Genomic DNA, 16,736 nt, shown 5'->3' on the forward strand with positions numbered 1-16,736 from the left:
GAGACCTGCGGTGATTGGCTGGTTTAGGACGGGGCGCGAGTTTTTTACAATAAAAAACTCTCAGGCTAAGATATGGGAGTAGAAATAACAGTTCTTTATTAAGAAGAATTAAAAATACAAATGCAGTAGTACAAACAAAAAAAAAAACAGTGATAGAGTCAGTATCCTCCAGGAATCCAGTGAAACAGGTTCATCCTCTTGGAATACAGTGGGAATAGGGCTGATCCTTTGGGAATCCATTTCCTAACTCCCAAAGGCAGGTGAAAGCCAGGGCCATGGAATTTTTACAGGGTATCCCAAGGGTGGAGTTGGGGTTTGGGTCAGGGGAGGAGTTCTTAGCACCATAAGGAGGGTGAGATCAAATTCCTGCCTCTTAGCAACAGCAGTACTCCACATAGAACGCATCCCCAAATCCTAAATTCCCTCTAAAACAACTGAGAAATTATGCAACGTCAGATATATTCAATCAATTTCCTTCATTTAAACCAGTTTGGGGTGTTTTTAAAGGATGAAGGTGAAGTAGAGGAAAATTAGGGCCAAACCAAAAGTCTAAGCAACCAGGTGTGTTCTCAACATGGATCACAGGGAATGTGGCTCACCTGGGCTGTGCCCAAGTGCCTCCTCCAGTGGGGGATGGAGCTGGAGCAGTGCACGAAGCTCTGCCCGCACTCGGGGCACTCGCAGGGCTTCCCTTAGTGGTGCCTCCGTTGGTGTTGGGTCAAGTTAGAGCTCTGTGAGAAGCTCTTCCCACACTGGGGACACTCGTAGAGCCTCTCCCCAGTGTGGATGCGCCGGTGGGTGATGAGGGTAGAGTTGTGCTTGAATCCCTTCCCGCAGTCGGGACAGCGGAAGGGCCTCTCCTCTGTGTGAATCCGATAGTGCAGGAGGAGATTTGAGCTGGTTGGAAACCTCTTCCTGCATTTATCACACTCGTAGGGCCTGTCCCCAGTGTGGATGCGCCGGTGGGTAATGAGGGTGGAGTTGTGCTTGAATCCCTTCCTGCAGTCGGGGCATTGGAAGGGCCTCTCCTCTCTGTGAATCCGATAGTGCTGGACGAGATTGGAGCTGCTCTGAAACCCCTTCCCACACTTGGAACACTCATAGGACCTCTCCCCAGTGTGGGTCCTCTGGTGCTGGATCAGGCCGGAGCTCTGGCTGAAGCACATCTCACACTCGGAACACTTGTACGGCCTTTCTCCAGTGTGGGTCCTCTGGTGCACAATCAGGATGGAGCTCAGGCTGAAGCTCCTCCTACACTCCCCACACTCGTAGGGCCTCTCCCCAGTGTGGGTCCTCTGGTGCTGGATCAGGCCGGAGCTCTGGCTGAAGCAAATCCCACACTCGGAACACTTGTACGGCCTTTCTCCAGTGTGGATCCTCTGGTGCACAATCAGGTCGGAGCTCAACCTGAAGCTCTTCCCACACTCCCCACACTCATAGGGCCGTTCCCCAGTGTGGATCCTCTGGTGCACAACCAGGTGGCAGTTCCACCTGAAGCTCTTCCCACACTCCACGCACATGTGGGGCTTCTCCCCACCAGGGAGCTGCTCATGGAGCACCAGCTCCGAGCTCTGGCTCCGTCTCCGGCCGCCTTCCTGGCCCAGGCTGGCTCTTTCCCCCTCAGATCCCCGCCAGCTGCGTTTGCAGCCCCTCCTCGTGCAGCATCTCCGGGGCTTTTCCTCCCCGTTGGCTTCCTGCGCCGTGGAGCCGCTCAAAACGGCCTCTTCCACCAGGTTCTGCCGTAGGCATTTGTCCTCCCTCCTCTCCCTGCTCAGCTCCTGCTCTGGGGGAGGATGGAAAAGGACAGGATGGGATTTGCCTCCGTGCCACAGGCAAGGGCAAGGAGATCCCCCCAGGGCTGAGCTGCAGCCGGGGCCATGGTGGGCTGGGAGATGGAGCAGCACAGAGGGGAAAGGGGCACTGACTTCCTCCTCACCTGCCTCAGTGTCCCGGGGCATCTTCCTCTTCCTCGCAGCCTCCCAGGCCTTGGCAATGGGAAATCCTGGTTTGGGGAAAACAATGGATGAGACCGTTTGTAGGAGTGTCAGGGGTAGGATGGTCGGGACAGACGGAGAAGAGAGATCTCTGCAGCCAGGTCGTGGAACTTGCGGTTTATTGCAAAGGGCCTGGGTGTAGGGCCCTGCTTGGAGCTGCCAGGCACAGCTCGGAGCAGGCCCGAGACTAGAGAGGGGTAGAGAGGATGAGCGGGTAAAAGACGAAGACAGGCAAGAGCATAACACAGTAACGTTCCCATTACAACACAATAAGTTTTCTTCTGTGTTGAATATTCTACTTCTCACCAACCAATCTAGTACAAGATACAAATCCTACAGAATTTACATACAGTGTGTAAGAATCATTACATCACCACACTGTGTTACATTTTACGCCCTAAAAACTCCTCTTTGGACCCCTTCTGTTGAGCTAGTAGGGTCTGCTCTGACCCTTGAATCTGTTTGCAAGCAGAGGGAATTGTTTCAACAAAAGGGGATTACCTTCAGTGGGCCACACCATTGTTTTCCAGTTGTTCACTAACTGAGGTATCTCAGAGCTTGCTTTCATTTCAGTCTCCCTTATACTTTCTATATTCTCAAAATCTTTTGTAAGACAATCGTATTTATAAGTTTTTCCTGTTTCACCTTCCCCAACACACACTGAGTTTGAAGGTCCCTGTGTCCGAGTTCATCTCTACAAGTCACTGGCCACCTTGGCTCCAGAAAAACCTCCCAAACACCAAGATTCAGCCCTGAAAAAGCCTCCCAGGAGTTCCCCATCCCTGGTCCCTCCTCTCTGGTGTTCAGGGGTTTTCCCCCATCCCAGCCGTTGGGGGTCATGCTTGGATTGGAGGTCCCCCTTGTGCCCAGTGCCCGCCCTGCCCAGGCTGCTGGCAGTCCCAGCAATGCCAAAAGCTCCCCCCGCTTCGCTCTCCCCATTTCAGGATGCCGGGGCTGTTTGGGCTCCCGGGCTCCCTTCTCCCCTCATTCTCTGCTCTGGGCTGCAGCAGTTCCAAGGAGTCCCCCCTGCCCCTCTCCAGGCTCTTGAGGTTCCCACCAATGGCGGCGCTTCCCCCTCTCTGGGCTCCCCACTTTGGGCTCCTGGGGGACACAGGGCTCTGCTCCTCCAGGCTGCCTCTGCCGGCAGCCGCCACCACCACCCCCGATGTCCCCCCGAGGGGCCTTTTCCGCTCAGCCTTGGACTTCTTCATTCTCCAAACATCCCCAAAAACCCAACCCAGGGACCCTCCGGGATATCCAGGCCGAGCTCCCCCTCTCTGCTCACAGGCGCAATTGGGGGGACGATGATCCCACAGGTGGGGGCTGCGAATTCAGGCAGGGATCGACAGCATGGTTCCCTCAGCTCAGCCTTGATCCGCCTTTGTTCCTCCTCTTCCTCCCCACTCCTCCCCTTCCATCCCCCATCCACCTCCCCCTCTGTCTTATCCCCACCTCCTTGTCCTCTTCCATCCCTCCCCTTCCATCCCTCCTCCTCGATAACCCCACCTCCTTCTCCTCCTTCCATTGCTGCTCTCTCTCTGCCTTCATCCCTCCTCTTCCATCCCTCCCCCTGCTCCTCCCCCCTAACCCCACCTCCACCTACCCCTCCATCCTGGCCCTTCCCTCCCTCCTCCTCCTCCCCCAGCAGCAGCCACACCCTCAGTGCCCTCACAGCCCTCGCAGCCCGTGGCAGGAGCGGGGATGGAGCCGGGACAGGTCGGGATGGGCAGCGCGGGGCTCTCGGCTGCTCCGCTGCAGGCAGGGGGAACCCAGCCCGGCCCAAAGGAGAGGAAAACTGGGAAAACTGGGAGCACATCACAAAGCTAGGGATGCAGCAGAAGATGGAGACAAAAGAGTTATGTTAATAATAATTCCAAAGGAGGAAAAGCTGGAAATTCCAAAGTTTAGGGAAGCTGAGAAAAAACAATTACACAAGATAGGAAGTGAAAAAGATAAACCAGGGAAATGGAAACTTCTTGAAGGAAGACAATTTCATAATAAAATGTGCTTACTAGGAAAATATTAGAACACTTGCATCAGAAAACCCACTGGGGTAGTCAAGCTTTGTGTAATCATTTTTTAAGGAAGCATGTGTGCACTGGGATTTTTGGAGTAGCAAAGCAAGTACCTGAAAGAGGCTTAATTTGCCAAAGGAGAAATAAAAAGGTGAAGAGAAAAACAACATTTGGAGGTCATGAGTTAGCTGGTTGACCATTTCAAAGTATCCACGCAGAAGTTTAGATTTGTTAGGCTCTGGATTTATTTGTTAAAAAAATTGATTAATCTAGAAGAAAGAGAATATGCCACATGTTAGACAGGAGATTTCAGGAGAATAAAAATCTTTGAAGTATCAGAAACACCAGAGGAAAAAAAAAAAAAGGGGGGGGGGGGGGAAATGAAAGGGAAGGGAACAAGAGGAAAAATCAGAAAGAGAGTGGGATGCTCTGCAGGTCTTGCCCCCTCCATTCGCGGCCGAGGCGCCTGTGCCGGGTCCCGGCTCGCTGCCCGCCTCAGCTCCGCCTGCCCCGGTCTCCATCCCAGGTGCGGCCTCACTGCCCAGGGCAGCTCCACCTGCCCCGGCGCTGTCGCTCAATTTGTGTGCCCTGCTCCCACTGCCTGGCCCGCGGCCGCTCTGCCGGCCAGGCTGGGGAAGATGGGGGTTGCTCTGTCCTGCCGCCTGCTCCGAGGTCACCGCGCCCACCGCACCCAGGGAGGGTCCCAGCCATCCCATCCCCGGCTGCCCTGCCCGTGCCACCTGCGCTGGGCACCGCCGCTGCTGCTGCGCTCTCCCACCTGCCTTTGCTCTGCCGGCAGCTGCCGGATCAGCCGCCATCAGCCATGTGGGGGCTACCCACGCTCCAGGCTCGGGCTCCACGGGAAGATCCCCCTCTGTTGATTCCGGCAGCAGACCCTGCCCACACTCCGACCGAGCCTCAGTGGGATATCCTCCCCTGACCCCGTCCTGCTCTGAGTTACGTCCCCTTGGTAACCACAGCTCCGGCTGTTCAGGGAAACTCTCTCTCTCTACAGGAAGTACTTTATCGAAACACTAGGAGCTCAGTTAAAAGGCAGCCTTCTCCAAATTCTTTCCAAGACACGGGAGAAAGGCCATAGAAGGTAAAAAAGTGAAAGAGTTAGATGAAGGGATTGCTCTATTTCCGTTCAGAGAGGTTCCCATGGGAGGGATGCGTTGCCCCGCCCCGCGGGAGCCACCAGCGCCCCTGCCGGCCGTGCCCGGAACTGCACCCAAGGGGAAAGCGCCGCAGCCCAAAGGCCGGGACTGGGTCCGGGCTCTGTTTGCTGTCAGTGCCGCAGCTGTTGGTGTTTGTTTGCTTTATTATACACACTAGTAAAGAACTGGTATTCCTATTCCCATATCTTTGCCTGAGAGCCCCTTCATTTCACTACTTTAAAAATCAAGAGGGAGAGGGTTTGCATTCCCCATTCCAAGAGAGGCTTTTTCTGCCTCCCCGAGCAGACACCTCTCTTGTAAAGCAAGACAAGCACCCACAGGCACTGAGGGGGCTGCAGGAGGGGCACAAGAAGGCCCTGCAGCACTTGGGCACAAAGGCACAGCAGGTGAATGCAAGAAGGGAGCAGCAAAAGGCCAAGCTGAAGGCAAAGGCCGGGGCACAGTTCCTACAGCCCCTGAGGAATCAACCCCAGGGCCCAAGGGGGCCCCAGCACCCAGGGCACGGCTCGGCCACAAGCACCTGGCAGAGGCATTGCCCTCCTTGGCAGGGGAGAGCCCACCCAAACAGCCCCTGGCAAGGAACCAGGGCTCCAGCTGCAGGGCACAAGGACACTGCAAGCACAGACAGCAGCACCCTCAGGACCAGCAAGTCCACCCCTTGATGGACATGGATTGGCAGGGCTGTCACAGCTCCCATCACACCAGGGACCTTCCACACTGGAGCCCTTGAGAACATTCAGGGTGGGTCTGCATTGAGAGGAGGCATTTCCTGATGGACACAGGGGCCTCTCAATCCACTCTGAATCTCAGACCCAAGGGTGGGAAAATGGCAAAAATGTCTTTGATTAAAGACATGAAGTTTTATTGTCTCCTAATTGTGATTATAATTTACTGCGAAGGGATTTGATCACTAAACTCAGAACGAAAATTAATATTATAAAAAGTGATACAGAGGCTAGTTCTGTTTCATCTCTGAGTCCAATGTCTGGCAAGGCCTATGATGAAGTGAATCCAGCAGTGTGGGCAGCCTCAGGGAAAGAGGGAAAATTAGATATGGAGCCTCTACAAATTACTTTAAAGCAACCAGGACAAGCAATACCCTGTTCCAAGAGAGGGAAGGAAGGGCTTACAGCCTGGTATTGAGTCCCTGTTAAAGGCAGGGCTTTTGGAGCCAAGGATGTCTCCCTACAACACTCCTATCCTGCCAGTCAACAAACTGGATGGACGGACAGGAGGAGGAAACACAGAATTTTCAAGTGTTAAAATGAAGATTAACTGAGGTGGCTGGCCTGGGACTTCCAGACAGGGAAAATTAATTTTAATTATAGGTGGATATTAAACAGGGTCTTGCCAAATGTGTTCTAGTGCTAAAATATTTGACCCTATATAGGACCTCCTATACTTCAAGTCTGGCATCAAGTTAAAGCTCTGACAACCTAAACAGCCTCTAAACGGATGAGCAGGGCTCGGTTATTATAGTATGAAACTTGTTCAATGGCACAGGAGGATTTAGAACTAAGGACAGGGCAAGGGTTTAACCCAGCCTCCTGTTTGAACAGCCTGGAGAGGGGCTGGCAAGGAACCCAGGACTGCACTCAAGGGACAGATCTCCAGACCCAGGCTGGGACAGATTGATGATGGGACATTCCCTGGCCTGAGGGAGAAAATGTGTTTGTGGATGGCTCTGTAAGGGCAGCTGAAGGGAAAAGAGCTACAAGACAGGCTGTTATTAAGGAAGGGGAATCCGACACAGCGCAGGTCACCGCCCCATGCTCAGCTCAACCCGCGCAGCTGTGGGTACTTGTGAGAGCCTGGCACTGAAATGCCCTGAGCAGGAAGGCTTCAATATCTTCTGCTGACACCATGGCACCTAACAGGGGGGCAAAAGCAATTCTCACTGCTTCAGCAACCACTGGAGCAGATATCAAGGCACATTCTCCCACAGGAAGCTGGGCTGGCACAGAGCCTGCCCTGGCACTTTGCTGCTGCCAACACCCAGCCAGGACATCGGCTCCTGCCTAAGGAGTGCAAAGCAGCACCACTGGTGGCCAAGGGGCCCATGCCAAGTGTCCCTGAGGCCAGAAACAGCCGCCAGCACAGCTCAACACGGGGGGACCCCTCAGCCTGGCCTCAAGGGCTCTGAAGCCCCGGAGATTTGCACTTCCCGCCCGCAGCAGGAGGATGGGAGGCCGCCCCTGAGCCTGCCCTGAAGGCAACGCAGCAGCAGCCAGGGCTCCACAGCGGGCCAAGCCCCTGCGCCTGCCCACAGATCCTCGCCTGGAATCCTCTGCAATCCTGGCCACCCTCCTCTGCCATCTCCAGCCACTGGGGCCAAGCCTTGCTGCCACTGCTGCAGCTTCTGTGCTGGCTGGGCCTGCACTGCCACAGCTGCTGGGGAACACCACGGCACAATTCCACTCTGTGGCTCACTGACACCCACACTCTGGGCTGCCTGCCATTGCACTGCTGCAAAATGTACCAAGTTTATTTCTAAAAAATCTTCTTTCTCTGCTCAGAAGGGTCTCTCTAGTCAAAGGTTTGCCTTGGGGAAAGGAATTTTAAAGGTTTTATTTAAGGGCTGCTACACCACTCAATGGAGATGAGTTTAACATCCCAACAGACTGGGAATAGCTCAAAAGACACCCACAGAGATAACGACCAGCATCCAAACATCAACATTGCCCAGCAGCAAACAGCAACCAACAGCTACCCCAGACACTGCCCCCGGCAGAGCTGGAGACACCTGGGCTGGAAAAGGCTGAGAAGGAAACCCAGGAGTGTGGAGACCGAATTCACATCAGAGGGGAAGAAATCCGGATCCAACAGGAAACCAAATACTAAAAACTTACAAAACTTGGAAACAAGGAACATTAAAGCAGTGGATTTAGGTTGGTTCCGACTACATTAAGTTTAGGAAAAATCGAGTAAAATTCACATGGCATGGAATGATTTTCTCTGCACAGCCAGGCTATTTGTGAAAGAAATTATTTCTGTTGCACATCCAGGCCAGAACCAAGGAATGCCTTGACTCTCTAACACTAAAGACATTCTTGGAGAGCTTTTGTTTTCCCTGCAGTTTCAGTGATAAGATTACAACATGATAATACCTTTTTATAATAATTCCCACTTTATATTGTCAGGTGGGTTTTGGACAGAAGTGTGAGAATCAATTTTTGGTCTGGGTTTTTCCAAGTTCTCCTTCATGGTGCATTTGTACAACTGAAGAGCTTTAACCGTAATACTTTCAACTCGTAAATAGTTAATACTGCTTTTTAAAACACAGCAGATTCTTGGGGGGCCACATGTGACTCACCAGATGGCTGCCCTGGAAGAGAAGCTCCATTCCAGGCAGCCTCCACAGGAGCCTTAGAAATGCAAATGAACACTGCTGGGCAAAGTGTGGACAATGCACCTGGGTCTCTTGCCCGGGGCAGGAATTGGGCTGATTCCCTCTGCCCCTCACCCCAAGCTCTGCCTGCTGGCACTGATGGAATTTGCACAGCTCAAGGCAGAGCCCAGGGGGAGGATATCTGACCCTGCAACACAAACGGGTGAAGCTGCAAAGGGAAACAGCAAATGGACAATGTTGGGAAAACTTCACTATAAATAAGGGGGGAGGAATCATCCCTCTGCCCACTCCAACATGTGCTGTCACTGTCTTTGTTATATAGCATATATTAGAGCACTGGGGATTTTTTGCTACCATAAATTCAGGGAAATCAGTTGTGATTACAACTATTGGCTCGTTTAATTAGAGCAAACCAGTCAATTGATGCAGCCCTGGCTGGAGAGAGCAGCCAAAAATGGGGAAAAGATGAACGGCCAGCAGAACAAATTCTATAACACCATGGACCTGCCCCTGGGAACCCGAACCAATTCATATCAGGAGCCACAGAACCCATTTCTCATTTCAATGGCATCATTAGATTACAAGCTGTCCTCGGAATAACCAACCAGACAGCTCCAGCTCCTGACCTTCCTGCTGGCCAGTCCACCGAAATGAGGAACGCAACACTTAACCATGGGATGGGATCAGATCATCTGTTAGCAGAAAAAAGAGGAATTTGTGGAAAATTAAATGTCTCCAACTGCTGTTGGCATATAGATGACAAAGGAAAAGTGGTGAAACAGATAACAAAGGAAACAAGAAAGCAGTTCATGTATTTGTCCAAACGTGGAAAGGATGGGAATGGGACACGGTTTTGTGGCTCCCTGGCAGACCATGGGTTAAACGAATGCTGTTTCTCCTCTGATCTGCTGCAGCAACTCTCATCTTTTTACCATGCTCCACACCTTGAGAGTGCAGCTCATTCGGCAGCGGAGAGAGGGGATGCAGGTGGCAGCCAGGCCTCCAGATCCAGAAACGGCAACAGAAGGACAGGGAATGAGGGCACTGAGAATAATCCCAAAACCAAGGAAGACTCAGTAAGGAAAAAAGAGAAGAAAACCTGAAAATAAAAAGAAAATAAAATTAAAAAGAAAAAACATTCACTGAGTGAATCTGCCCGGAGATTAGGTCAGGGACTCATAGATAAGGAAGGGAGAAACCATCAGTTTCAACAAATGTTGCTATTTAACAGGGACTGCTGCTCAGAGAAAGTCCCGCTAAAATTCCTAAACTTCAGGAATTTTGTTCTTCAGGAGAAGAACAAAGACTTAACAGAGCCATGAAAATCAACTGTTATACGAAAGTAGGGGTGCACATTAACGAGGACATGCAGTTGGCGGATCGGGAAGTCTCAATCTTCCAAGTACCTCAGCCAGGGGGCAAAGGGAGAGGGAGATGAGCCGGGAAAATGAGGATAAAAAGGAGGCTGCGAACTACAACAATGGCAGAGAGCGCACGGCAAATGCCCCACGGCCTCTCCCTCTGCTCAGCAATAAAGTCACTTTTACAGGACTCCTCTGTCTCCTCTGCGCACAGAAACCTCCGGCCACGGCAATTTCCCCGCACAGCTCCGGGCACGGGGCAGCCCCCTCTGTCCCAGCCACAGCAACCGGGCCGAGCCAGCGCTGCTCCGCCAGCGGCTCCTGCCGAGGCAGCGGCCGCAAGGAGACCGCGGGCAGCCGCTCCCGCAGCGCCCTCATGCCAGCGGCAACACGCGCCGGACACGGCACAACGAACCCGCCCGAGCCCCCTGCCGCCCCCGAGGCCCGCAGCCAGCCCCGAGCCCCCGCACAACCCAGGGCGGCTCCCACCTGCGCTGCGGCCGCCTCTGAGCTCTGCCGCCGCCTCACCGCGCTCCGGCCGCTGCCGCGGCTCACGGCACCGCACACACGCTCCGACAATGGCGCCGCTGCCCAGCCACGGCCGCCCTCAGCCCGCCCGCGGGCCCTGCTCCGCCCTGCTCCCACCAATCAGCGCGCCACAACCACGACTGACGGCACCATCGCCCAATCCCAGCCAGGGGCGGGCTCTGCACGCGGCACAGCCCCGCCCCGTGCTCTCAGGGCCCCCCGGGCCGCGTGAGGGCAGAGCCGGAGCTGAGGAACAGCCCTGGAACGGGCCCGGGCCCGAGGGGATTGAGCTGAAACCCAAACAAACTTCTCCGCACCTCCCGCCACAGCTTTCCCGGCACTGCGGCTCCGGTGGCTCCGGCTCAGCCGGAAGCCCTGGAGCCTCATTTCTCCTACCCCTAATTAAGAGCATCAGTGCATCGCTTTGATTTCCCCCAAAAAGAGAAAACCACCCCAAACCCTGTGGATGAGTGGGGGAGGGGAGAGATTTCGGACAGAAAACTCCAAAAACTCAGAGCAGGATAATGAGAAGTGACTGAAGACCCTTAAATGAAGCTTTCCCCCACGCCTCCCTCCTTCCAGCTGCGCCTCCTACCCCGGCAGTGACGCAGACAGGGAATGGGGCCGGGCTCAGTTCATGGCCCGGGGCTTCTCCCTCTGCTCAGGGACAGGAGTCGTTCCCCTGCTGCACCCTGGGCTCTCTCCCACCGGAGACTTCTCCAGGAACTTCTCCAAGCCGAGTCCATCCCATGGGGCACAGGCTCCTCCAAGTGCTGCAGCGTGGGTCACTGTGCCCCGGGGTCAGTCCTGCCAGGACAGGCTGCTCCAGCGGGGCCCTCTGGCCGCGGGGTCACAGCCTCCTCTCAGGCATCGCCGTGCCCAGCGTGGCTGCTCCGGGGGCTGCAGGGGGATCTTGGCTGCCCCGTGGATCTCTGTATCTGGCACCGCCGGTTTTGGAGGCACCAGGAATAGGCTGAGCTCTGCCTGAAGCTCTTCTCACATTCCCCACACCCTTCCCAGCACAGGGAGGCTTTTACCTCCTCTCAGCTCCCCAGGCTGCGTTTGCAGCCCCTCCTCGTGTGGGATCTCTGGGCCTTGTCCTCCCCGGTGGAGATGGGAAAGGAACGTGGATGGATGAAGGACAGAATGAGGAGAGGAAGTAGGGCAGACAAGGAGAAGATGGGATTTGCCTCCATGCCAGAGGGAAGGGGAAGGAGATCCCCCCAGTCCATCCCTGGCAGGATGGCGTTGGCAGTGAGGCTGTCCTGCAGCGATGCTGGGCTGGGAGATGGAGCAGCAGAGAGGGGAAAGGGGCAGTGATTCCTCCTGCCCTGCCTGGCTGTCCCAGCCTGGAGCGTCCTGGCGCTGCCGAGGCCCTTGGAGCGTCCGGCACTCCGGAGCCCGAAGCTCACGGCTGCTTTATAAAGCTGACAAAGTCGGCAGGATGGGTCTGGGCATGATCTGCAGCAAACTGGGTTTATTGGTACAGGAACAGGGCACAGAGCTGAACTGGGCCCAGGGACAAAGACAGGGTGCAAGCTGAAGGCACAGGGGGTTTTTAGATGGGGTAGTGAGGGTGGAGCTGAGGGTCAGGGACCAATGGATATGGGGGGAAATGGTGCAAAGGATTGGTTAAGGGTCGGGTCAGCTAATCCGGAAACAGGGGCAGAGGAATGCAGTAAATTAGAGCCAATGGAGGGACAGAGAGGGAGAACATTATAGGGACTGACCAAAGATGGATAACATGGGTTGAACTGGGGTAATTAGGCCAACGGGCCAATGGGGCAACATAACTTTCCATAAATCAGCCTCACCATAAAGCCTCCATAAAGCTTCTCACCATAACCTTGAAATCTATTCTTCTTCTTGAGGACCAGTCCGCCACAGGTGGGAGATTGAGACTCCCATGGGCCTCCACACCAGTGCATCTTCCTTTTTCTTGCAGCCTCCTTCTCCTCTGTCCAGACAAAGTTTAGGATTGACAAATCCTGGCTTTGGGGGAAGAACAAGGGGTGAGCACCTTGGGTTTTTTGAGAAAGGAGCCTCACTCTTTGGAATTTTTGAAAGTTTAATAAGGAAAAATAAGGGGCAAATCAGTAACAGGGCTGGGTGCTTGGCGGTGGCCACAGGCACACTGGTTAACCACAGCAACTCTTCTTGTCTAGTTTCTCCAGTGTATTGTTCAAATACATATTCATAATGGTTATACACATTCAAACATTTCTCTGAACTTGTTTACATGCTCCAGGAATTCTTTAGGTTGGTTTAACCCCCAACTCACCGTTTTAGAGCACGTGCAGGAATCGTGCATTGCTGTTTTGAGGGTTGTGTGTCACTCCCTCACAATGGCTCCTGTTCTGTGGTTTCAGCAGGTGACAGTTATTGACAGTGGAAGGGTCAGTGGCAGGGCTCCTCATCATATCCCTTCCTTAAATGTTATCTGACCATGCAGACAGTTTTAGATACTTCTACAAGTACTTGAAGGAACATTATCTATTTCACAAACATCTCTGAAGTGTTACTGTCAGTTATTTATAAAAATAAAAGCATTACTTATTATTTCACAACTACAGCTACTTCTGCAAAAGTTAACATTCTAATGCACAACAAATGACATCCACTTTAATATTTTGCAAAAGCCAAAACTATAATGTATGTTTTTCACACTGTCCACAAACTAAAATATCATCCATAAATGATGTTCTGAGGATATGAGCTACACCGGGGCCAGGGCATTGGCCACAAAAAGCTGACAAATTACACTATAGCAAAAACAGTTAAAAGTGATTAGAAACTGTACTCTATCAAAATCAGTGTGATTAAGAATATTTTGCAGAAGTCAATACCTAATAGCAAAAGCCAACACTACCCAGTTATTTATAACAAACCCAGGGCGGGTTTTTCCCTTGCATGGAGCACTTGGGCCTTCCCCGGGCCCCTTCTGCCCTCGTGCAGAGCCGGTGGCATTTTCCAGCACACCCAGTTTGTAACCAAGAGCCGGGTGCAGCCGAGAAGGCTCCAAGCGCCTCCTTCCAGGCTGACTCTGCAGGGGCCGAGGCTGCTCTGGGCTCTGCCAGGGCTCTGCTGGGGCTCAGCTCTGGGCCAGGCTGGGCCCGCTCTCCCCTCACATTGCTCCGGGCAGCTGAGGCACAGCGGGAGGAGGAAGGGACACGGCAAGGCAGTTGAGGGTTAAGAGAGTTTTTATTCAAACAACTGCCATAACAAACAGGCTGTCCTAACTGCCATAAACTAACTACCAGTGCTAACTACCCTAACCAACTACCAGTGCTAACTACCCTAACCAACTACCAGTGCTAACTACCATAACTAACTACCACTGCTAACTACCATAACTAACTAGTTGTCCTGACTACTGTAACTGAAAGCTGTCCTCAAGGGCTTCATCTCCTCTGCTGCTCCCTCAGTTGCTTTGCTGCAGTGATCAGAGGGGTCAGGCTGGAGAGAGGCTTGGCTGATGATAAAAATGGGTGCTGCCCAAAGGATACAAAGGAAAGAAATGAACTGTTACTTTCCAGAGTCAAGTTCCTCACAGGCTCTGTTGCAACAGGACAAAGGGAAATGATTTGAAACTCAGGAGAGGGAAGCAGGCTCAGATTAGATCTAAGGAAGAATTTTTTAACCAGGAGAGTGGGGAAACACTGACAGAAGGTGCCCAGAGATGTGGGAGGTGCCTCCTCCCTGGAAACATCCAAGCTCAGGTCAGGCAGGGCTCTGGGCCCCCTGTGCTGCTCGAAGATATCCCTGCTCGCTGTGGGGCACCAGGCCCAGATGAGCTCCAAAGGAGCCTGCCAAGCCACAGCAGGCGAGGATTCTGCTTGCTCTGCGTGTGGAACGCAGCCAGACTGGAGACTGTCGGAGGGGGCACCACAAGAAAACCCCTCTCTGGCGCTGCTGCTTCCCCTGCAGCCCCTGGCCCTCAGCTGCAGCAGCTCCTGGGCAGCCCAGCGCCGCTCCTCGTCTGGCTCCAGGCTGCACTCGAGGCAGTCCCGCAGCAGAGCCGACAGGCGCCGGGGCTCCTGCAGCTGCGGGGTCCCGTTCTGCCGGATCAGAGCGCGAGCCTGCAGGGAAAGCAAACTCAGCGCTCTGCCAGCTCCCTTCACACCCACACGGGCTCACATCCACCCCGGGGCCTCAGCCCCAGCTCCAGGGGCACTTTCCTCCCTGCCACAGATGCTGCTCAGAGCTCATTTTGCTATGCCAGCCAAAAAACCCAAACCCTGGGGCTGCCACAACCACTGCAACATCCAAATGATCTCGCCTTGAGAGCCAGTTTCATTGGCTGACTCTGTCAGTAGGAACCTCCATCAGAAATAGCCCATTTTGCTTCTCCAAATGGGGACACCAGCTTTACAGGCCATTTTCCAGAGTCAGTGTGGTCTGCCTGTGTTATTTCAGAGGATTCTTACATCAAGTGCATCTCTGCAGTGCCACTGACACTCAAGTAAATGCATTCCTGATGCGCCATCCCAGACACTGCCAGGCAAGGACCAGGAGGTTTGTGTTGCTGAAAGCTCAGGCTTGGTGACACAGAGAAAGTAGCTTGGACTAGGAAAGAAATACTTTAGACTTTGGGGATGTTAAACAATCATCCTTATGTTTTCAACAAGTTTTCCAGTGAGAAAAATCAGGGGGAAATCATCTCACAAAACCTCTTTTAGAAACTCCTGCAGAAAACTTGTTGGGTTTGGGGCTGGGATGTGGGGTTGGTGTGGGGTTTTCTTGCAAGGTAACATTAGAACTGATGCACTTGCTTCATATTTCCAGGTCATCCTCACAGTCAGATGAGCGGCAACAACATAAATTCCAAAGCAAATTGTTGCTGGAGACTGAAGAATATTCTTCTGTGCTGAGGCTGGAGTCCTCTGGGAATTCCCTTCCCATGTGCAGAAACCTTCAGCTGCTGCTCCCAGTGCAGGGTCCCCCTGTGCTCACAGGCCTCTGCAGCCACTGCAGAATTTGCCTCTTACCATGGCCGCCGTTTCCCTGAAGTAAGGAGGTTCTCCTTCCACCATCTCGACGGTCACAATGCCAAAGGCCCAGATGTCCACCTTGGGGCCATAAGGAGATCTGGTCACAACTTCTGGGGCCATCCAGTGAGCAGTGCCCACCATGGAGCTGCGCTGGTCCTGCTCAGGGCTGAGCTGAGCGCAGAGGCCAAAATCAGCTGAGGACAGAAACAAACCCTGTCAAAGGCAGCTGGAATGAGGAAACCAAGCACCAAGATTCCTCACTCTCAGTCTGAGAGTGCAGTTGTGAAGTCATCTGGAAAAGCCCTCAGGGCTGTAGCCAAGGAAAGATGGAACTGGACCCTTCAAGAAACCATTGAGGAAGGGTCAGGGGATGTGAGAGAGAAGAGGGGAAGAAGGCGGGAGGAGGAGCGGGGAGGGGGGGGAGGGATTGACCCGGGGGAAGAGAAGGGGGAGATGAGGAGAGGAGCAGAAACAAGAAAAGTAGCGGGGACCCCCCGGCCTTCATCGAGGTGTCCAGGGGGGGCCAGGAAGATGTGGAACCCGCAGCCAGGAGTGTTCCCAACACGGGGGGCTCCGACCCTGGGGGTCACCCGGGATTATCCAGCGTGGATCCTCCCACGGGGGATGGAGATGGAGCGGCGCACGGAGCTCGTCCCGCACCGGGAACTGCGGGATCCGCGGGCAGCGACCCCTCCCCCTGGGCGCAGCCCCCACCCTTTGTCCCCCTCCCTTTGCCCAAATCCGTCCCATCGCCCCCCCCAAACCCCTCCCCATCGCCCCCGAATAAACGGCCCCGGGCCCAACTGGGAAGCTTTACTGGGAGCACTGGGAGCAGGCACTGGGCGGGGGCAGAGCGCCAGCGGGGCTGGGGGGGACACGGGACCCCCCAAAATCAGCGGAGCGGTGACGGAGCGGGGGGTCCCGGCCGGGCTCGAGCTCATGGGGAGGGGCTGCGGCCGCCGCCGGCTCAGGAGCTCTGTGGGCAGAGAAAAGGGGGTGACACCGGGCTGGGGCCCCGGCGGGAGCGCACACGCTCCGCCACAGCGGGGACGCCACCCCCGGCACCCGCCCTGACCTTCTTGCGCAGGGAGAAGCCGAGCCCCAGCGCCAGGAAGACGAAGCCCAAGACGAAGCCCCTGATGCCCGTCAACATCTTGCTGCGGGCGGCGTCCGGCGGCATTTCTGGGGGGTCCGCAGGGCTCAGCACCCCCAAAACCTGTCACCGACACCCCGAGCCCCTCCCAGCGCCCTCCCTGTGGCAGCCAGCCCAGCCAGGGCCCCCTGAAACCTCCCTCCGATCCCTTTTTGGCCTGGCCAGGA

The 16,736-nt window shown here is 54.4% G+C and overlaps 1 pseudogene; it reads right to left on the reverse strand.

The window, feature by feature from the left end:
* LOC131570213 (uncharacterized) overlaps positions 1–16,736 on the reverse strand; it is a 1,483,036-nt pseudogene that overhangs the window by 242,975 nt on the left and 1,223,325 nt on the right.

This window comes from Ammospiza caudacuta, chromosome 33 (assembly GCF_027887145.1).
Source record: "Ammospiza caudacuta isolate bAmmCau1 chromosome 33, bAmmCau1.pri, whole genome shotgun sequence".
Taxonomy (NCBI): Eukaryota; Metazoa; Chordata; class Aves; order Passeriformes; family Passerellidae; genus Ammospiza; species Ammospiza caudacuta.